At 36.7% G+C, this 23350-nt stretch overlaps 1 pseudogene; it reads right to left on the bottom strand.

Annotated features, from left to right (window-relative positions):
* The window catches only part of LOC140507965 (large ribosomal subunit protein uL30-like), an 85879-nt pseudogene extending 65099 nt beyond the window's left edge, over positions 1-20780 (bottom strand).
* Positions 20781-23350: the final 2570 nt, after the last annotated feature.

Here is a 23350-nt window from a genome sequence, read left to right as displayed (position 1 = left end):
CGTATATGAACACTGCTCTTTTAAATGTATATTGATCAATAAAAGCATTAATAAATGTGTGATCAATAAAATACATATTTGTTTAAAAGTATTTCTGAATACTTTTGTCTTTATGCATTTTTTAGACTAATGGATACTTAGAGTATTATTATTCCTGTGAGCTTCACAATTGTTTTTAATATTAAAGAGTTTCCTTATATTGGAAAAAAGTTGACAACCATGGTTTTTAAGCCTAGTGCAATAGAAAGAGCATGGTAAATAAAAGAATCCATGTTCAGATTTCAACTACTTGTATTACTTTAGGTTCATCATTTAACTTCCTTTTGAGGCAACTAGGTAGATTCCAGCTGGACCTGAAGTCAGGGAAACCTGAGTTCAAATCCGGCTTCAGATACTTACTACCTGAATGACCCTGGGCAAGTTACTTAACTCTGTCTGCCTTCATTTTCTCAGTGATAAAGTGGGGATAAGAATAGCACCTACCTTCCACAGTGTTGTGAGAATAAAATGACACATCTATAAAGCACTTTGAAAAAATTAAAGTACTTTATCAATGCTATCAATTATGATTCTATGATTCTGAGGTTATGCTTTATAACTAATAAAGTGGTATACAAATATCAGCTTATTTGGGTGTAAGAAGCAGGAAAGGTAATCAGGACTCCCTACAGCCTAAAGAACAATTGTAATCTGAAAGCATTGCATTAAATCATCAAAAGTATGCAAGGATTTGGGGAATATACTGTCATGCCCTGATTCTCTCTTGAGCTTGATGTTATTATAATCCTATGCAAACTCTTGCTAGACCAAATACAGATATCAAAGAATGCTTCTCATTTAACAATAATAATCTTTATTTCCCAGTTTTACTTGGTTTCTTTGGGGAAAAGGATTTGGCAATTTAAAATCAGTTGAAATCCACCTACCTAAAAGAAATGCTGTTATTCTACTTCTGTGTATCAATTCCCCAAGGATGCTCTGCCAATCACACTTTAATGACATTTAAAGTAGATAAATTGTCTTCAAGTAAAAATGTTTCATCCTTGGAAGTGTTCTCGAAACTTGATTATAATTGAGCTCATGAGAGATATTAAGAGTTTGAAAAATGTCATCTTGACTTTCCCCCAAACGGAGTTAGACATTTAAGAATTTCTAGGTTACTGAATAGTGAGGAAGAGTTAATTTTAGGGGGTTACAGGAAATTAGGTACTCTTTGGAATGCTAGGAGAAACTTTGTTGACCAATGTTTATTTATCTTCAGGAAAGTCCTTGAGGTGGGGAGGGGAATTTGAAAAGATTAGGAATGTAGTAACTAAGCATTTTTATTTCTTTTTTCCTCAATAAGAGATGACTAGTATAAGTGGAAATGTCCTTGTTCTTTATTCTCCTTCTATCTCATATCTCTTCCCTCACCACCATTTGCATTTTAGCTTTCCGTATAAAAAGGGGAGAATACTTGCCTGGTTTCAGAAGACAGTGCCTTGTGGGCTGGGGTGGGGGGCAGAGGCAAGACAGCAGAGAAAAGGCAGGAAGTTACCATGGTGATGGGGAAGATGAAAACACAAACTCAGAAGAAGGCAACAAGGTCAAAACTACTATATCCATAGCCTCAAAGAAAAATGTGAATTAGTCTTAGACCTCAAAAAATTCTTGGAAGTGTTCAAAAAGGATTTTAAAAATCAAATAAGAGAGGTAGGGGAAAAATTGGGGAGAGAAATGAGGATGATGCAAGAAAATCATTAAAAAAGAGTCAACAGTTTGGTAAAGGAGGAACAAAAAAAAAATACTGAAGAAAATAACACCTTTACAAACAGAATAGACAAAATGGTAAAAAGGGTACAAAAATCCAATGGAAAGAAGAGCTCCTTAAAAAGGAGAATTGGCCAAATGGAAAAAGATATACAAAAATCCAATGAAGAGAAGAACTCCTTAGAAAAACATAACTGGTCAAATGGAAGTGAAGAAACTATATTATTCTGAAAGGCAAAGGAGCTAGGATTACAATCAAGAATTACCTGCCCAGCAAAACTGAATATAATCCTCCAGGGGGAAAATGGATATCCAATGAAATAGGGAACTCTCAAGCACTTGTAATGAAAAGACCAGAGCTGAATCGAAAATTTGACTTTTAAATACAAGACTCAAGAGGGATGCATATAAAAGGTAAATGTGAAAGAGAAATCATAAGAGATTCAATAAGGTTAAATTGTTTACATTCCTAAAGGGGAAGACAACATTTTTGACTCCTAAGAACTTCCTCATTACTAGGATAGTTACAAGGAGTATACATAGACAGAGGGCATGTATGTGAGTCGAATATGATGGGATGGTATCTAAAAAAAATAAAATGAAGGGGTGAGAAAGAGGAATACACTGGGAGAAGAGGAAAGGAGAGGGTAGAATAGGGTAACTTATTTCACATGAAAGAGGCATGAAAGAGCTTTTAGAGTGGAAGGAAAGATGGGAGAGGTGGGGGGGCAGAGAACATGGGAACCTTATTCTCATTGGATTTGAATCAAAGAGAGAGTCATAACACTCTCAACTGTATATAGCAATCTATATCATACTAATGAAAGTAGGAGAGGAATGGATAAGAGAAGGGGGGGTGATTGATAAAAGGGACAACAGATTAGGGGACCAGTAGTTGGAAGCAAATCACTTTTGAAGAGGAACAAAGCAAAAGGAGAGAGAGAATAGGATAAATGAGGAAAAATGGGATGGGGGGAATACACAATAATCATAACTGTAAAAAAAATTACAGCAAATTTTTCTGATAAAGGTCTTATTTCTGAAATATGTAGAGAAGTGAGTTAGATTTATAAAAAAATAAGTCATTTCCCTATTGATAGTCAAAGGGTATGAAGAGGCAGTTTTCAGACAAAGTAATCAAAGGTATCTATAGCCATATAAAAATGCTCTAAACCAATATTGATAAGAGAAATGCAAATTAAAACAACACTAAGGTAACACTTATCAGATTGGTTAATATGACAGAAAAGGAAAATGACAAATGTTGGAGAGGATATGGGAAAATTGAGACACTAATGCACTGTTGTTGGAGTTGTGAACTGATTCAATCATTCAGGAATTATGTCCAAAGGGTTATAAAACCATTCATAACCTTTGACTCAGCAATACCACTACTAAGTTTGTATTCCAAAGAATAAATAAAAAATAAATAAAAAATTTATTTATTTTAAAATTTATTTATTTTATTTTAAAAATTTTTTATTTAAAAAAAATAAAAAAACCAAAAAAAAAAAAAAAGACCAGGACCTATATGTACAAAAAATATTTATAGCAACTCTTTTTGTGGTGGCAAAGAAATGTGAATTGAGGGGAAGCCCATCAGTTGAGGAATCCTGAACAAAATGTTGTATGTGATTGTGATGGAATATTATTGTGCTATAAGAAATGACAAACAGAATGATTTCAGAAAAACCTGGAAAGACTTATCTGAAATGATGCAAAGTGAAGTGAGCAGAACCAGGAGAATATTGTATACAGCAATAGCAATATAGTGTGATGATTAGCTATGAATGATTTAGTTATTTTCAGCCATACAGTAATCCAAGACAATTTGGAAGAAAATTCTTTTCATGGTGAAAAATTCTATCCATCTCCAGAAAAAGAATTGATGGAGTCTGAATACAGATTGAAGTATACTTTTTAATTTTTTTTGTTTTCTTTCAGATCATGACTAATACGGAAAAATGTTTTGCATGACTGCACATGTCTAACCTATATCAAATTGTTTGCCTTCTCAATGAGGAGGGAGGGAAAAGAGAGAAGGAGCGAATTTGGAATTCAAAATTTGAAAAAATACTAAAATTGTTTTACATGTAATTGAGGGAAGATAAAATGCTAAATCAATATGTTTTTTAAAATAATGTCATGCCTTCATAGTTTAGGGTGAAGGAAAAGATGAAGATCATTACTACCTTCGACTTGAGTACCACTTGAAGGAGTCATCCATGGCATCGTTTCTGGGTAGTAGAATTACAATTGTCACAACTGATCCCTTCACAGAATACTGCTTTGATAACTATGAGACCAGGGGCATGTGCTTCTTTCAAAAACTACATGGTCTACCACTCCCAGATTAAGTTGTGGAGGTATGTAATAATGGGATTATTTTTTTTTTTTTTACAAAGGCTTGCTTCCTTCCCCCTGTTCATAGGAAGAGAATCAGACCAAAAATTTTCTTTAAGATTCTTGAATTCAGCTGAACTTTCACTCCCAGATTCAATCTTCATAAATAGAATGATTATAGGCCTACATAATTTTTAACAGTCTGCTGAATTTGAGGGGGAAACTAAGAAATAACTTTAAAACTACTTAGTACTTCTTTTTCTTTGGATATTGGGATGTAGAAGATGAACAGTAGCTTAAAAGCCTTAAAGTTAGATTGCTCCAAACTTAAAGACAAGAAATAATTAAAAGGGAGAATGGCTGTTGGATGACCTCAATGTTTCCCACCTGTTATTTGTGACTTCTTATTAGTCTTAAAGATGGAGCTCCTTTCCAGACCTGGATGTTTTTTTTTCTTTTTTCTTTTAGACTATGACTATTTGTCTCATACTTCAATCTGGAAAAAACTAAGTCACTCAGCTTTGTACTCTCTGGGACCCTGTATATTCATCTTTACTGGGGTCATTTTCATCCTTTCACTGGCCTCCTCCCACTTCTACCTTCTAACGCTTACTCTGTGAACCATTGCAAATGGAAAAACCTATCGAATGACTACTCTCCTCCCACTCTCCCTCCGTCTTTATGACTTTCCTGACCTTAGCTCCCTTCCTTAAACACCACTCTTCTACATGGACCATTCTTTAGCATTAGAACGTAAGTTCCTTGAAGGTAGGGATTGCCTCAATTTTATATTTGTATTCCTAGCATTTAACATAGTGCTTTGCACATAGTACTTCATAAAGACTATTCATTCTTTAATATCTTGAATCCCCAAATCCATCTTACTGAAGGGTTTGTCTCTTACTTGTCCCATAAAATCACAAGAAAAATTCAGTATGTAGACAGGTTCAATTCTGTAAAAGTAAAACATTTAAAAGAATTTCTTTTACTGAGGTCTTTTTCTTTGACTTCAATATCATGTTTCAAGAACTTTTCTATTTACCTCCCCATCCTATATATTGTCCCATATATGAAAGAGATTAGAGTTATGCAAAATAAACCAATACATTGATCATATATGTGCTTTATTCCATACCTTACTTACATTACATACATACATTACTTACATACATACATTCCTTACTTCTTTGATATGAGGAAGTATATTTCACCATCTCTTTTGTGAGGTCAAGATCAACTGTATTGATCAGAGTTCTATTGTTTCTCAATGTTGTTTTCTTTTACATTATTGTGGATGTTGGGTTAGTTGTTCAAACTTTATAAGTTTCTCTGAATTCTTGTTATTTCTTCTGGCATATTGATATTTCTTTATATTCACATACAGGGTCCCATTTCAGATCTTGGTTAGACAGGTTGACACTAGTCAAAAATTTGACTTGATATAAAATTATATAAATTTATTATAATGACCCTTTGTTCTGAAATATTACAGAATGTCTATATTAATTTTTTTCCTTCGGTAAGTCAATTTTTAACTTCTGACTTCAATTCTGATTTTCAGTACACGGAACAATCAACTCCAATTATTCCTACTGAGAAGGAACTGATGTATAAAGGCACTCCAAAGACAACTTGGTTTCCTTTCCTCTTTTATGTTGTATCAATATATATTTGATAGAGTTGCAAAGGCATTTTGTCATCAGAATTTCTTTCTCGGCAAAGATTCTTAATTAATGATGCTTCCCACATTGAGGCTTTTGGATATTTAAAAAGAGCACCTAGAGCAACTAAAATTGCTTTTGTCACATTCCATTTTTTGTTCTTAAAGGTATGTGTTTAAATACGAACCTTTCCTTCTTATAAGATAGCTTCTCTTTGTGTTTTCTCTTGAGTTGAAATAATAATTCTATGTTTAGGACAATTGCTGCCTGTTGCCTTGGATATTTTTGGTAATATCACAACTTCAGCATTGTGACTTGACTGTAGTTCCTAGTGTAGGGAGAAGATAGGCCAGAGATTCCCAAATGGGGCAATATCGCCAACTAGGGGCACTGGAATGATCCCGGGGATAGTAATAGCCTCTGGGGCAACTGGGGAGGGGGTTGAATAAAAACAAGGGGGCAGTGGGAAGCATAAGGAAAGAAGAGAAGACAAGAAAATTGTGAATTCATAAATGTTTCATCTGTTGTATTGTTATACAATACAACAGTTAAAGTTGTGGTGTAGAGTTAAAGTTGTAGTGATTATATTATTTTCCAAATAAACACACAAAAGGTAAGTTACAACTGATTAATGGTCAAGTCTAACAACAGGTGTTAACAAACAAGGTGAGCATATTGGAAAGTCCAGCATGCATGAGCAGGAATATGTGCATGTAATGACTTATTTACAATACAATACAGTTAGATAATGCAATATTGTGTCATCAAAATTTCCAGGCGAGAAAAAACCCACAAGTTTACAATAAATTGTTAAATTTAAGATGCATCATTTAAAAAAATTGTGTATTTTTGAAATGATGCAAATTAAAAAAAACACTAAAGGGTTAAAGAGAGTAGATTTCTTTGGGATAATTTGTTTTTGAAAAGGGGGCGGTAGGTCAAATAAGTTTAGGAACCTCTAAGATAGGCTTTGAAGAGGAAACCAGCTTCTCTAACACAAATGCAACAACTTCACTAAATTAGTAAGCATTTTTACCAAAATTATGAAAATCATGACAACATGTATCCAAGGACTACAGCACCTGGATCATTCTTCTCTTGTAAGCTTTCTCATCATCCTCAGTGATGTACGTTTGGATATTTCAAACTGGATGTCCCAGAGACATGTCAAATTCCTCATATCCAAAACAACCCATTATCTTCTCTCCTGCCCCCACCTCATGGTTTATCCCTTTTCAGTCCTTATTTATGTCAAATACATCATCTATTCTCTCAAATTTGTAACTTTGGAATTAACTCTCACTCCTCATTTCCCCTTGCCTGCTATATCAGTTACCAAATCTTGTCATTTTCACTTCTACTTGCATTTAACCCATTATCTCTGTTCAGACATCACCTTAGTTCAGGTCCTTATCACCACTTGCCTACATTATTGCAATGGCTCCCCAATTAATATTTCTGACTCAAGTCTCTCACTACTTCAGTCCATCCACCACAGAGTTACTAAGTACAGGTCCGATCATGCCATTCTCTAACTCATTAAGCTCCAGTGGTTCCCTATTGCTTTTAGGATAAAATATATATTTTTCTGACTTTTTGAGCCCTTCCCAACCTGTTCCCAACTTGCCTTTACAGTCACATTGTACATTGCTTCATTCTCATGCTACAGGGTCCATACAAATTGTGATTCTGTCTGTTTATCACAAAACCACTTTTTCTCTCTTTGTGGATCTTATCCACTTTGATTTTTTTTAGAGTGACTTTTCTGATCTGCTGCTGATGAAAGAAAAGAAAAACATCTTTCTCCACAAACACCTCATAGCCCCTTTCTGCATCTCTTCTTTTCCCTCATTCTGTTGCTGTCCAGTCATTTCTAGTCCTGTTCAACTCTTTATGAGTCCATTTAGGGTTTTCTTTTCAAAGAACCTGAAATAATTTATCATTTCCTTCTCCAGCTCATTTTACAGATGAGGAAACTAAGGCATATAGGGTTAAGTGACTTGCCCAGGGTCACACAGCTAGTAAGTGTCTGAGGCTGGATGTGAACTCAGGAAGATGAATCGTCCTGACTCCGGTCCCAGCACTCTATCTATTATGCCACCTTACTGCCTTTTCTCTCAATATATCAGTTATTTATGTCTATGACCAGTCTATAAGACCCTGGAAGGCAGAGATTACATTAACTTTCATCTTTTTACCCCTTGCACCTAAACTAGTGTTTTACCCATAGTAGGTACTTGATAAATACTTGTTTTGTTGAAATGAATTCTTCACTATGCCCATGAATACTGCCAAGGAGTTAAAACAGAGTCTGGAAACTTTGGACACTTAAAGTGTATGAATACCCTTGTCTTATAGGTGCCAATGCCCTGGAAAAGGTGAAGAAATAAATGGTGACACAGAAAAAGAGATTTTAATAAACAGAGAAGAAAGTAGTCACTAATGGGATGCTTCATTCTATAATATTTAAGTCAAAATATAGAGCATAGAAAGTCAGAGGAAGTCAAAAGACTGTAAAATGGTTTTGAAACCCTTGCATCAGAGATCATCTTGACAAAAAAGGCTCAAAGTCCTTTTCGAGATCTGTCTCACTTCTTTTGACTTGTATATATATTTCCAGTCAAGAAATCTGGGAAAATCTGTGTGGCACCTTCTAATACACCAGCTACTTTCCCACTAAATGAGTATGAACTTCTCCCTTATTCATATTACTGTGGGAAAATGTTGAATTTTATTCAAAGAACAAAGAAAATAAAAGAGAAATTTATTCACAATCCATTTTTGGTCTTAATTTTTTCCTGAAGTAATTCTCCAAGTCACACAGAGACCTACTTGGAAGCCTGATGTCTGGTTGTACTCCAGCCTTATGGAAGTCTCCATTATGAATTCCAGGTGACTCAAAATCCCCTCTGACCACTAGGATACATGGCCTCCTACCAAAGGAATAATCCCGGCTTTTCCAATACCCACCCACAACTCCTCAATTTTTCTCCAGTTGTCATAGTCTAACCTCTTATATGTTATAATTAGAATCATCTGAGCATGTCAGTAACTACATCCTGGTACTATGGCTAGTGGGAAGGACTCACTCTTTGGCAGTCTCCAGGGCATGACTACCCCAAGGTTGATACCATTATCCTAAATCAGTTCAAAGGAAAGGATGGAACATCTTGCTGCCACTTTGTAACCATCATGCCATGACCAGGCTATGTTGCAAGGTTTCCTTTGTCTTCCTTGAGGCTTTTTTAACCCCACTGTTGGTCTTTCTGATCCAGTAGCACCCACAACTCTAGCTCCCTTCATTATGTTTATACAGTCTAGTATCCTCTAAGTTCGTGCTCAGATTTCCTTTTTTTAAATAAATTAATTTATTTTTAGTTTTCAACTTCCATAAGTTTTACATTTTCTTGACCTCTCTCCCCTGCCACTTCCCCAAGACATCTGTACTCAGATTTCTAAGGTGGGACAAGAACACAATAGTTACTGACAGTAGTAACCCTGGTGGGGGCCTTGTCCTCTCTTCTGCGTTGGAAATTTTCCATCCAGGTGCACTTCTTGGCTGGCATTTAACTACTTCCCAGTAATATTCCTTTTGTAGAATTGGTTGCCCTTGAAGGAATAAAGGGAAATGAGAGAGTTAATAAAGGGAAATGAAGTACAGTGTACCTGTGGGAGATATGGCTTTCCTAGGTAGCTTTCCCTGTATGTCTAGGTTTCCCTATATGTCTGTTCCTGTGAGAAAGAAAATTTTGTCCTGGACTATGCCTTTCAATAACCTGAGGACTTGGACACAGAGAATATCAAAGGGATAGTATTAACTTGTATCCTTGAATGTTTCTTCTGTGTCATTCCTTCTTTTAGGTATGACTCTATGACTTGTCCTCACCTTGTCCACTCCACCCCTTCTTTATAGCTGATGAGCCTCCACTGGTCCCTGACTAGGCAGGTTCCTTTGGCAGATGCACATTTTGGGGCGAGATGAATATCCTGATGTCTCCAAACCTAGTCACCTGACATCTTATTTATCACCTTCCTTTCACCCTCCATGGGTAGCATAGTGAGCTTTGTCAATTTTTGGTAACACAATAAGTAGAATGCATAATAGTTTAAATCCCAGACATGCAAGTGAATATACACTCTGCTCTCAGCTTTATAAAGGATCAAATTTCTGTGACCCACTAAGGTTATAGAAGTTATCCTTTTGAAAAGCTTTCCTTTTGTATAAATCAGTTGGAGCAGAACTGTTTGCTTTTTACTTCCTGCTTCTCAGTTTTTGACTTTCATCTATAAAACAAGGGAAATGAACTAAAAGATCTTGTCTCTTTCATGATCATATGGCTTTGCATACTATAAAAATGTAACTTATTAATATTTTGGGCAAGCCCCCTCAACTATCTCAGTTTCTGTGGTCCTCCCCTTAAAATGAGAGCTTTGGAAAAGAGACTCTCTTAGTCACAATAAATGTAATGCTGACAATGTGACACTGACTTAATGTGATATTGCTTGTGTTCTCAGCACATTATGATCCCAATTTCACACTCTCATTAAATGATCCAAGACTGTGTTTCACCATATTCATCTCAAAGAGATAATGGAACATCCTGCTTTGCGTTTATTTCTGTACTTTGGTTTTTAAGTGCATATAGACTTCAGAATACCACTTAGCACTCCTTTGTGGCTTGCCCAAAGAGCTTTGTAGATAACTAATTGTTGGCAGTATGAAGTAATAAAAATAGATGGAATGAATTCACCTTTTACTGGCGATCCAGAACACATAAGTTTAGTTGGAGAAATCATAATTGTTGTAGAACGTCAACCCCACACTAGACTTCTCTGCTCTGCTACAAAGTTGGGGGTGGGGAATAAAAGTCACTTTCCCACATATGTCGTGTGAGAGAAACTTCAGTCTTGGAAACTGCAGATCACACGATCTTTGATCGGCTTCGTCATTTCTCTTTAAAACTGTAAATACCTTTAAAAATAAAAGCCTTTCAGATAGCTTTCAAAAATACTGAGATTTGTATTAGGTTAAGCTGATCATTTGGAGTCTATAACATTTTCACTGCATAGCATTAACCATATTTGTCTTTTCCTGCCCTCAGTCATTGCCATCCCCTTCTACTGCTCCCCACAGCACTAGCCAGAGCACAAACATTGGCTGACAAAAACCATTCAACATTTCCTACAAAGTTTTCCCTAAAGACCAAGCTGAAATAAGAGACAAGGCATATCTAATGTCTTTGTGCCTCCTGTCTCATTTGTTTTAGTCAATAAACATTTATTAAATACTTACTAACTTACTATATGCCAGGCATTGGGCTAATCACTCAGGCTACAAAGAAATGCAAAAGCTGATCTCGACTCTGAAGGAATTCTCAGTTGAATGGAGGAGATAACATGCAGATAACTATAACTAAATACACACAAATGACTATACACAGGATAAATGAGAAATACTCAATAGACAGAAATCACTAGAATTAAAAGGTGTTGGGAAAGACTTCCCATAGAAGGCAGGATTATAGCTGGGATTTGAAGGAAGCCAGGGAAGCCAGGAAGTGGAGAGGAAGGGAGAGAGCATTCCAAGCATGAAGTATATATAGACAGTGAGAATGCCAAGATTTGATAGTGTGTCTTGAGGCCAGTGTGACTGGATTGAAGAGTGCAGGGATATAAGTTGTAAAAAGACTGGATAGGTAGGAAGGGGTGGTGGTGTCATTGAAGGGCTTTGAAGTAAAGATACTGATCTTGGAGGCTTTAGGGGTCCATTGGAGTTTATTGAAGCAGAGGTGAAACGATATGGTCAGGCTACACTTTAAGAATATCATTTTGACAGCCAAGTGGAGGCTGGACTAGAATGCAGAGAAACTCATGATACACAGATCAGCAGGCAGGCTATTGTAACAGTCCAGGGATGAGATGATGAGAGCTACACCATAGTAGTGGTAGTGACAGAGGAGAGAAGAGAGTATTTTCAAGACATGAAGATAAAATCAAGAGACCTTGGCAAAAGGTTGGATTTGGAGGAAGTCTATGTAACTGGAAAGATGATGGGATTTTGGTTCAAGACAGGGATGAGAATAGGATACAATCTGAGGTATTATAGAGAGAGACTGGCAGAATGTTTGAATTAGAGTCAGAATATTCAGATAGGCTATGTAGTATGTATGTGATCTTGGACATGTCATTTCCCCTTGGTCTTCAGTTTTCTTGTGTGTTAAATGATGTGGTTGGACTAGGTGATCTCCAACATTCTTTCAAGTTTTAAATCTATGATTTGAGTCACATATATGTTGCTCAATGATCTTTTATTTTATTAATTAGGTAATTTATTTTGTTTTCAACATTCATTTCCACCAAATTTTGAGTTCCAAATTTTCTCTCCCTCTCTCCCCTCTTCCACCAAAATGCTGTGCATTCTCATTGATCCTTCTACCAGTGTGCCCTCTCTTCTAACACCCCTCCCTTCCCTAATCCCCATCTTCTCTCTTGTCCTGTAGGGAAAGATAAATTTCTATATCCTGTATTTCTTATTTCCCAGTTGTACATAAAAACAGTACTCAACATTTGTTCCTAAAACTTTGAGTTCCAACTTCTCTTCCTTCCTCCCTCCCCACCCATCCCACTGAGAAGGCAAGCAATTCAATATAGGCTATATATGTGTAGTTTTGCAAATGACTTCCATAATAGTCATGTTGTGTAAGACTAACTATATTTTCCTCCAACCTATCCTGCCTCCCATTTATTCTATTCTCTCTTTTGACCTTGTTCCTTCCCAGAAATGTTTACTTCCAATTGCTCCCTTCTCCCATTTGCCTTCTCTTCCATCATCCCCTCCCCTCTTATTCTCTTGTCCCTTACTTTCCTGAAGTGTAAGAGAGATTTTCATACCAACCTGAGTGTACTTTATTGCTTCCTTGAGCCAAATGTAATGAGAATAAGCTTCACTTTTTCCCTCTCACCTCTTCCCCTTTCCCCTCCATTGCAAAAGGTTTTTCTTGCCTCTTCTATGAGACATAATTTGCCTCATTTCATTTCTCCCTTTCACTTCCCAGTATATTCCTCTCTCACCCCTAAATTTTATTTTTTTAGATATGATCCCTTCCTATTCAATTCATCCTGTGCTCTCTGTCTCTCTCTCTGTCTCTTTCTCTGTCTCGCTCTGTCTCTGTCTCTGTCTCTCTCTCTCTGTCTCTCTCTGTCTCTCTGTCTCTCTGTCTCTCTCTCTCTCTCTTTCTCTGTCTTTGCCTCTGTGTGTGTGTGTGTGTAAAATCCCTCCAACTACCCAGATACTGAGAAAAGTTTCAAGAGTTACAAATATTATCTTTCCATGTAGGAATGTAAACAGTTCAACTTTACTAAGTCCCTTGTAATTTCTCTTTCCTGTTTACCTTTTCATGCTTCTCTTGATTCTTGTGTTTGAAAGTCAGATTTTCTTTTCAGCTCTGGTCTTTTCATCAAGAATGCTTGAAAGTCCTCTATTTCATTGAATGACCATTTTGTCCCCTAAAGTATTACACTCAGTTTTTCTGGGTAGGTGATTCTTTGTTTTAGTCGTAGTTACTTTGACTTCTGGAATATCCTGTTCCAAGCCCTTCGATACCTTAATGTAGAAGCTGCCAGATCCTGTGTTATCTTGATTGTATTTCTGCAAAACTCGAATTGTTTCTTTCTAGTTGTTTGCAATACTTTCTCCTTGACCTGGTAACTCTGGAATTTGGCTATGATATTCCTAGGAGTTTCTATTTTTGGATCTCTTTCCAGAGGTGATTGGTGGATTCTTTCAATATTTATTTTGCCCTCTGGTTCTAGAATCTCAAGGCAGTTTTCCTTGATAATTTCATGAAAGGTGATGTCTAGGCTCTTTTTTTGATCATGGCTTTCAGGTAGTCCCATAATTTTTACATTGTCTCTCCTAGATCTATTTTCCAGGTCAGTTGTTTTTTCAATGAGATATTTCACATTATCTTCCATTTTTTCATTCTTTTGGTTTTGTTTTGTGATTTCTTGGCTTCTCATAAAGTTATTAACCTCCATCTGTTCCATTCTAATTTTGAAAGAACTATTTTCTTCAGTGAGCTTTTGAACCTCCTTTTCCATTTGGCTAATTCTGCTTTTGAAAGCATTCTTCTCCTCATTGGCTTTTTGGACCTTTTTTGCCAATTGAGTTAGCCTATTTTTAGAGATATTATTTTCTTCAGCATTTTTTTGGGTCTCTTTTAGCAAGGTGTTGACCTGCTTTTCATGATTTTCTTGCATCTCTCTCATTTCTCTTCCCAATTTTTCCTCCACCTCTCTTACTTGATTTTCAAAATCCTTTTTAAACTCTTCCATGTCCTAGGATTGCATATTTATTTTGGAGGTTTTGGATGCAAAAGCCTTGACTTTTATGTCTTCCCCTGTTGGCAAGCATTGTTCTTCCTTATTCAAAAGGATAGGAGAGAATACCTGTTCACCATGAAAGTAACCTTCTATAGTCTTATTTTTTCCCCCTTTTTTTGGCATTTCCCAACCAGTTATTTGACTTTTGGCTCTTTTGTCTAAAGGAGGGTATAATCTGGAGACTTGTAAGTTCTCAGTTCCTCCAAGGTGGCACAATCACAGGAGAGAAGTTTACTCCCTGGCTGAGCTTGCAGCTGAGATTCAGATCAGCTGCTCAGTTCCTCTAGGGACTTTAGGTGGGGTGCAAGGCTGCCACGCAGGGCTTTTTGCTGCTTCTGCTGGTGTTGCTGCTGCTGCTGCCTGGGGTCAGGGCTACGGGAGGACCCTACTCCCTTGTTACAGATGTGAAAAAGCCCTCTCACTGACATCTGAAGTGTCTTTGTCACGTGTGGGTTGAGGGATCTGTGAACCACTGCTGCTGCTGGGGATTCTGTGCCCGAGGCCTGCCCCAGTTCTGCTCCTCCTGGTGCCAGGCGGCCAAGGCTGGGCTGTGCTCCTCTCTGCATTGGTGTGACAGACCTTTCCCTTCGGCCTTTCAGGTCACCCTGGGCTGGAAATCTCCTCCACTCCATCATTCTGTGGCTTCTGTTGCTCTAGAATTTGTTGAGAATCTTTCTTTACAGGTATTTTATGGGTTGTGGGGGAAGAGCTAGAGTATGTGCGCCTTTCTACTCCACCATCTTGGCTCCACCTCAGTGACCTTTCAATGAATGTTAAGTATCAATTTTGAGTGAATATGCAGAGGGGGTTTCCTATTCAAGTAGAAGTTAAATAGATGACCCCTGAGGTCCCTTCCAATTCAGAGAATGGTAACCTTGAAGTAATCAAATGGATCCTACCATTCCACTGATGTGGGTATTTCCTTCTGGGAAACATATGGCAACTAATCCGTGCTTGCTTATCTAGTGGAATGAGTTCATACCCTTCCACAACTTTGCCATAGGGCAACCAACATGCTCAAGTCACGATCTGCCCTGTAGCTATCCAAGAACTTCAGAAATGATAATAGTATTTTTGTGATCACTATGGGTCTTGATTCTTGAAGTGTATGACCCTGGATACATTACTTTTACCTCTCTGGATTTCAGTTTCCTCTGTAAAATGAAGTACTTGGGCTAGATAAGCTTCAATGTCCCTTCTAACTCTTACCATTTTGTGGATTTATGACTTACAGTGTTGTTCCTGAGTGAAATCAGTCTGTAAGGGAATAGAATAGGATGAACATGCAGTACTTCCTGCCTCTGGGGATTCTTAGAGATAGTAGTGCTGACTGACGTCACAGAACTTTTGTTTAATAACTAGCACATGATTATAGGTGCATAGAAAATATGAATTTCTGTGTGAGTCCTAAATAATAAGCTATTCTAAGCTTTTCTGCAATTTCCAAATGTGGGTCTAATTTAGCCTCAGTTTTCTAAGGCAAATCAAATTTTGAAAGCAGTGTATGTGTATAAAACTCATTTACTTAACAACTAGCTTAACTGAACCTTGAACAACATTAGAGAAGCATTTAGATTCTGAGCAATAGTTCTGGCGTGAAATTTTCCATTTGATTTCAGAATATAATCAATTTCAGTTTTTTAATGACATTTCCTTCTTTTTTTTAAGGAATAGAAGATAAAACCCTTATTCTCTATTTTGTTCTTTTGCACCCAATCTGAAAGTTAAAAGGTTGGTTTTATTCTCTCTAGAATATGTGACATTTTCCCTTTTCTTTTCTTGAGAAAACAAAAGGAAGCAGAAATAGATGACAGCATCCAGATAACAGAAAATTAAAGTTAATTTTCCTGCAGGTTTTGTTAAAGTAAAGTTTTCATTTTTTACCAGGTTGGGGGAATCTTTAGAAAACAGCAAGCAGTGTGAAAGCAATTTCTGCTGAAAAATCATCTTTATTTTTCTTCAGGTGATGTCATTCTAAAACCAATGATTTTTTTTGGCAGTAGAGAGTTTCATTCATGCAGATGGAGGCAGAATAGAAGGTGTGTGTGTGTGTGTGTGTGTGTGTGTGTGTAAGCTCTTAAAATTCATCTATGTATAAAAAATAAATCTACTTCGTAAAGTTAGAGTCATAGGTTCATAGGACAGGATCATAGACTTAGAGCTGAAAGGGACCTTATTACCCCTTCATTTCACAAAAGATGAAACTGAGGCATTGAGAATTAAAGTGACCTGACCAAGGTCACACAATTAATGAGTGGGAATTCTGGAATTTGAATGCAGATTTTCTGACTCTCATTTCAGTATTCTTTGAATGCTTTTTAAAAAATTATCTTTCACAAAACAAAGGGAAGCCCTACTGCTGCTGATTTTCAACACAGCATTAGGCATGAGACTTAATAGATTTTTTGGGGGGCGGGGAAGGGGAGGATAGATGATCTTAAAGTGTCCTTTAAAGAAGTAAATGAAAAATATACCAAACACCAGCTCTCTAAGAGAGGAAAATGAAAATACCTTCAGTCAAAAAGCTTACTCAAAACAGCTGTATCTAAGCAGTGGGTCATTCTTTGAGACAAAGCAGAACAAATGAAAAAGGTCTGGGGAGAATGAATCGTAAAGGAGAAGGCATCTTTCTGAGAGGCAGATGATTTTTTTTCTCCTTACATCCTGTCTGGGCTGGTTTGTTCAGCTGACCAAAGCAAAGTACTAATAGAGGAGAAGATTGAATCCCTTTGTGCATCATATGGCCTCATACAGAAGAAATTGCTTTGTGACCCTGGAGTCTATTCCAAACCCTAGCCAGATGTTTGATGAATGTGTGCTGTTGGCCTTGAAACTGTGGATAGTTCAGTACAATTGTAAGGGTGATTCAAGTATCCTCCTAAAATCTAATTAATGGCAATATCTTTATATATTCATTGAATCATTCTTACATACTTTGGTGGACCTGTGATTTCAGCTAGGGGAGGAGGGGAGTCTCCCTTCACTCACATAGATCATAACCCTTCCATGACCTTAATTTATGTGATTCATGATCTTATTTCCCCACTAATACTCCAACAAAGATCTCCACTGGATATCTGTCTATTATTTTCAGATCTCAAAAGCATCAATAAATCACTCAGGTTACCCATTTATTGTCTCTAATTGCCAAAACATGACTGGTTCACTTCCCTTCCAGGTGACACATAGCCTTGATAAATAAGGTCTTCCAGGCTACTTCTCATTTGCTGATGACATACTGTATCCCATCATGAGTCTTTAAATTGTCCTTTAGGCCCTTTTAAATGGTAAGCTTTTTAAGACTGGAATGTTTCATGATCTGTAGCCTCATCACATATCCACAAAGATATTAGATGGAGTAAAGAGCAAATGAGATAATATTTGAAAAGCACTTAGCACAGTGCCTTGCACATAGTAAGAGCTACATACATGTGTATTTTCTTCTCCCAGTAAAGAGATGGGCTTGTGCAGAGGTAGCAGAAAGCAGACTGGAGCCATCGAAAGCACTGTGTAATTTTACAAATATGATCCAATATAATTTCTTTCTCTTACTCAAGTCAGGGACTAGTCCATTGTCCCCATTCAGCGATTGTCCAAAATATACTTGTGGGTGGTCTAATTCAATAGGCTTCTCAATAAGCTGCATGTAATCATCTGAGGAACATGCATTTTTAAATTCTATGTAGGTAGTTAGACCAATCTCTTTTGCATTTGTGGATTTTACTTAATAGGTAGGCAGTTTTCTAGGGCCTGATTTAACTAATGCAATATGGTCTATGAATAGGAATATTTGTGAGACTTCACTATCTGTGTGTTTTCCTGATCCGGTCAAAGGTGATGCCATGGGCAGGAAGGCAGGGGGCTGTGGCTGGAAGACACCGATGGCAATTATTGTGTCGCTCCCAGGCATCTGGGCCTGCACTGGCCTGAAATGGGCTGACAAGATAGTCTGCAGTGGTATTGTCTTAGTAAGTGAGAGGCGAAGGAAAAATAATCAATAATTATGAGGTACCATGAACAAAAAGGCCAGACACAGGAGATATGCTATAGATTCAGAGGGAATAGGCTAATCATGGGATAGCAATCCCATCTAAAGGGTCAAAAGGCACATTATAGACCAAAGAGCCAGAGAGATTTGTACTTATTAAAATAATTTTATGTTTAATTTGAATCACTCAAGATAGCAAGTGTCTCGGCATCCTTTTGAGCTTTGCTAGAAGGTGCTAAACCTCACCTTCCTTGTTCTGTATGAATCTTGGCTATGGACAGCTCTCATCCACAAACAGGGTATCCAGAGAAGGAAATAGCTATGTTTGTGTAACCATGGGTATCATCCTTTGGGGGTTTTTTTGAACTCCATTTAGGTTTTTAAAATTATTTTACTTTTAATACATGGAACAAAGCAAGTATTTCTATAACGTAGATAATAACTAAGATGATTATACATGAAATTGCAAACTACCACGTACAACTTGCCATTCCCTCCATTTATACCAAATTATCATGTCAACTTCCTTTATTCCTTTTTTTCTTCCTTCCCCACCCCAACCCTAGAAATGATTACCATTAGACAAAAATAGGTATACATATATACACATACATGTACACATATACATATATATATATAAATGAGAGAGAGAGAGAGAGAGAGAGAGAGAGAGAGAGGAAATTATTCTATACATACCTTTGGATTTGTATCAAATACTTTTCCATGATCTCATCCATAGCACTATAGATAACTTTAGCTAACAAACATCCCTATGTTTAAAAGCTCACTTGATAAACTGAAGACATTACTGAACAGGGTTATTTTTAAGTTATTTCTAATGTATTTGAATATGCATGTGAAAGACTCTTTATCTGAGAAGAGCTTTCAAGGCTTCATTTTGTTCTACAGAATTAAATAGGGATAAGATTGTAACTCTAATTTCATTGCTATATGGAAGCCCAAAATGGTGAAACTTTTTCTGTCAGTGCAGGTCAGCATCTTCTTTCAAACTCCTTGTCTTAGAGAACTGCCCAGAGAACTGTTAAAGTTGAATGACTTGCTTATAGTCTCATAGAATATATGTTTCCAAAGTGGGACTTGAACCCAGGTCTTCCTGATTCTGAGGTAAACTCTTCATCCACCATACCATGTTCTCAAAGAAAATGCTATTATTATTAATGATTACTACTATTATTATTAAATACAGAGTGATATTGAGAGGCAAAGTGATATAGTGGATAGCGCTATAATTAGAACCAGAAAGAATCAGGCTAAAGTCAAGTCAAAAAAATTTGGGTTTGAATTTCAGGAATCCTATTCACTAGTTGTATGACCTTAGGCAGGTCACTTTAATTCTCTCCACTTCAGTTCCATCATTTGTGAAATGGAAGAGTATTAAAGTCTCTTTCTGATCTAAATTTATGACATATTCTGCTTGTATGACCCTGACCAAATCACTTCACTTTACTAGAGGCAACTCTCTAAGTGACAAAGTGTTATTCTGTGCTGGTAGAGGGAATTTCCTCATCTGGGAGTGTCTTATGCCAGTATACCTGCCCCTGTGGTTGGATGTTATATTATATTCAACTGTGTCAATCCTGTGTCAATCACTTCTGTCAATTCTGTGTCAATCAAGTCTGATACCAATTGATCAATGAATCTAATCAATCAATCAGTAAATCAATTAATAAACATTAAGTACAAACTGTATGCCAGGGACTATGCTAAATGTTAGGGATATAAAGAAAAAGCAAAACGTTTTTGTCTATGAATACTTTTCTTCTCCCTTCCCGCATTTTCACTGAGGGTGCTCTTGATGTGTTCGTAAACCATTCTAATAAAAAATTTTATGGCAATAAGAAAGTAGGTATATTGGTTGTTAGTTGCTTATTTATGTCTTCCTTTTTTAAAAAGTAAAAATACCTTTCATGCTCTTTTTCATTCTCTTAGAATATACCAATGTTTTGAAACATCTGGCAAATTAATCCCTAAGTGCTGAAGATGCCAAATACCTATAGTCCCTGAAGATCCACCCACTTATTTACTCATGGGCTAACAATTACCACCTCAGATGGGATTCTTAACTTTTTTTTATATGTGTAACATGAATTCCTTTTTCACTTTGGTGAAAGCTGTGAACCTTTTCTCAAAATAATGCTTTTAATACATAAAATACAAAGGAAACCATGTTGAAATGAGATTATCAAAATAATTTAAAAAATTAACTGATGCCCAAGTGCTTTTGAGTATCAGAATTCTTTCCAAACTATAGCTACAAACCCCATCCAACCCCACTTATCACCCAGGGGACACAGTTCACTACAAAAACTTTTAATGTAGTATCATAGTAATAGCAGTAACTTCTCCCATGAAACTTGTGGTCATTCTACTACAAAATAAATACATGCTTAGTGGGAATATTGGTCCTCCACAGAGATCACATTTGCAGACCTACAACTATGGGGAGCATATGTGATCAGGGCACCCACATGAAAGTGAACACATAAGGAAGGAAAACTCCTATACCTCTAACTTTGTAAAGCTGCTGATATCTTATCAGTGATACCATTATACTGCTTCTTGCCAGCCTTGGCATCTAGGCCTTCCCTGTAGATCTTTAGCCATTCAGCTTTCTTCAAAATCACCCTGTGCAACATCCGCTAGAAATGCTTTAATGAATAAACCCCTCTTATTCAGGAGAGTCTGTAACTCTTCTCATCTGATCTTTCTTCAATCATTCACTGAAAAAATCTGTCATTAATCATACTCTTCTCTGAAGTAATGGTTATAGTTCTTTCCACCTGTTCTTCTGGCCACCTACTTTACTCAGGTATAGTCCTAACCTGAGATGCTATCTTCAGAGCTACCTGCTCCCGCGTCCTCCATCTACAGGAAGCTCTGTGATAAATAAACGTCTTCCCTGTAAGAGAAGGATGCAGATCTCCTCAGATAGTGGTTATGAAGTTCTCTTCAACTTTTGTCAGTCTCCTTGGTCAAAAATAACTAAGAAGCTTTCCATTTCATCTGAGCTATACCAGAAAGTTAAAATAAAAGTCCAAAGTTCAGATCAAGTCAGCTATTTGGACTCTTTTTTTCCCCCTCAGTGATTCTGCCAACTGCCATATTTCCTACTCTCTTCCAAGTCTCTCAGTTCAACTGTCAAATAATTTGTGGGCAGAAACCAATTTTAGTTTGTCAGTCTTCCTTGCCCCTGGCTAGGCAAGTATCCCAAGGGCTTCACTTCCTTGAACACAAAAGGAACTCAGTGATTTTATGGTGAGGAAACTTTGAAAGCCCTCCAGCATCATGTTTTGTACTATTTAAATAGCAATGTCCCTTCTGGCTAAAGTGCTGAAAAGACTGCTGTTCTTTCTTCTGCTTTCCTCTGCCAATGCATCACAGCCTAATATCTACCAGAGCTCTCTTCTTAAAGAAGTATGCTGACTTAATTTTGAGAAGCTTGTCAACTTTCTCACAGAACGCTAAATTCCCACTTCACCCCTCCATAGTGTCATGGAGATGGCTCTGGGTTCTTGGAGGTCATGCCAACACATTTCAAGCCTTGAAGATTCTACTTAGCTGGAATAGCGTTAAGTACAAGCCATCAACAGGCTGTCCATACTATATGTCCCTATCAAAATCCAACTGTTCAAAGACTTCTACAAATGGAATTATTTTCATGATGCTTCCTATGATTCCTTGGGTCAGAAGGACCAATCTTCAGAGAAGTTCATCCAGTGAAAGTTTGCCAACACACAATGAATTTGTTTTAGGCTAGAGCAATACACAATGCAGACCAAATAAATAATACAAAATGACTTGCATTCTTGTGTAGCCACATTCTGTTTCCACAATGACATTGAAAAAAAAAGGCAGGTGGTAGTAGGAATAGGTGAGAATCAGAAAGGGAAGAAGAAAACAAGCTTTTCTTAAGTGCTTACTATGTGCCAGGTATTGTGCTAAGCAATTTACAGATATCATCTCATTTGATTCTCATAATATCCCTGAGAGGCAGGTACTATTATTATCTTCATTTTATAGGTGAGGAAATGGAGGCACCCAGAGGTTAAGTGACTTGCCCAAGGTCATACAGCTAATAAGTACTGAAGGCTGGATTTGAACTCTATCTACTGCATCCTTTAGCTGTCTCTGCAATTACACAATTTTGTTAGACCTTCTCTTAACATTAATTTATCTTGTCCTCCTTTCAATATGGCAACCTGTGAGGTTACACAATAGGATAAGAAATCAACCAAGTGCATATTGACATTCTTGTTATAAATAAAAGAAAATAACAACAATAAGAGGTAGTGCACATAAGGCTTTAAGTTCTGCAGAGTGCTTTACAAATGGTTTCTTATCTAATCCTCCCAACAACTCTATGAGGTAAGAACTATTATTACTCCAATTTACAGATGAGGAAATGGAAGCTTACAGGTGAAGGTAAAAGAGGTTATAGATTATAGGTGAGGGAAAAGAGGACAATGTACTTTAGGATTTCAGGGAAGAGATTATTTCTGACTGGAATAATTAGGGGAAGCTCCACAGAGGTGGAGATATTTGAAGAGGTCCTTGAAGTGTGGGTAGGATCTTGAGAGAAAGATATGGGGTGGACAACATTCTGAGGGGAGGAATAGCATACATAAAGATGCAGACTTGGAAAAATTTAAATTGTATTTGGGGAGCAGTGAGTTAATGTAACAGTTTGCCTGGAGTATGTGGCTCATTTTGAAGAACACTGAGAGATAAAGATGGAAGTTATCATGGAAGGCCTTGAATGCCAATCTAAGTAGTTTTCACTTTATATTAATAACTCATTATTTTTAATTCCACACAACATGTTTCAGATAAATTACATATGTTTTCCCTTATCTGTAACCTGGAAACAAGTAACCATTTTTTGAGGTCATTGAATGAAAGCAAATCTCAAGTCTCCTAGTTTTGATAAAGGAATTTGAATTTATGTAAAACTTTTTTTAAACATCTGAAAAACCTACTTTTTTAGAGTGAAACAGGTAATATCTTTCTTCTGTCATCTTTATATAAATATCATAGGAAATTCCTCGATCACATCTTTTTATTATTTATTAGATTAAACAATAAATATTTATTAACAAATAATAATGAAAAGGCATTTTTAAACACCTGTCTAGTTCCTTAATAAATACATAAAATAAAGTGATTTAGTTTGTAGACCTCTGAAGAAGTGAATGCTTGTAAAGAAAAA

This window comes from Notamacropus eugenii, chromosome 5 (assembly GCF_028372415.1).
Source record: "Notamacropus eugenii isolate mMacEug1 chromosome 5, mMacEug1.pri_v2, whole genome shotgun sequence".
Lineage (NCBI taxonomy): Eukaryota > Metazoa > Chordata > Mammalia > Diprotodontia > Macropodidae > Notamacropus > Notamacropus eugenii.
Note: the sequence above shows the minus strand (reverse complement) of the source record. Positions and strands in the feature narration are given on the sequence as shown.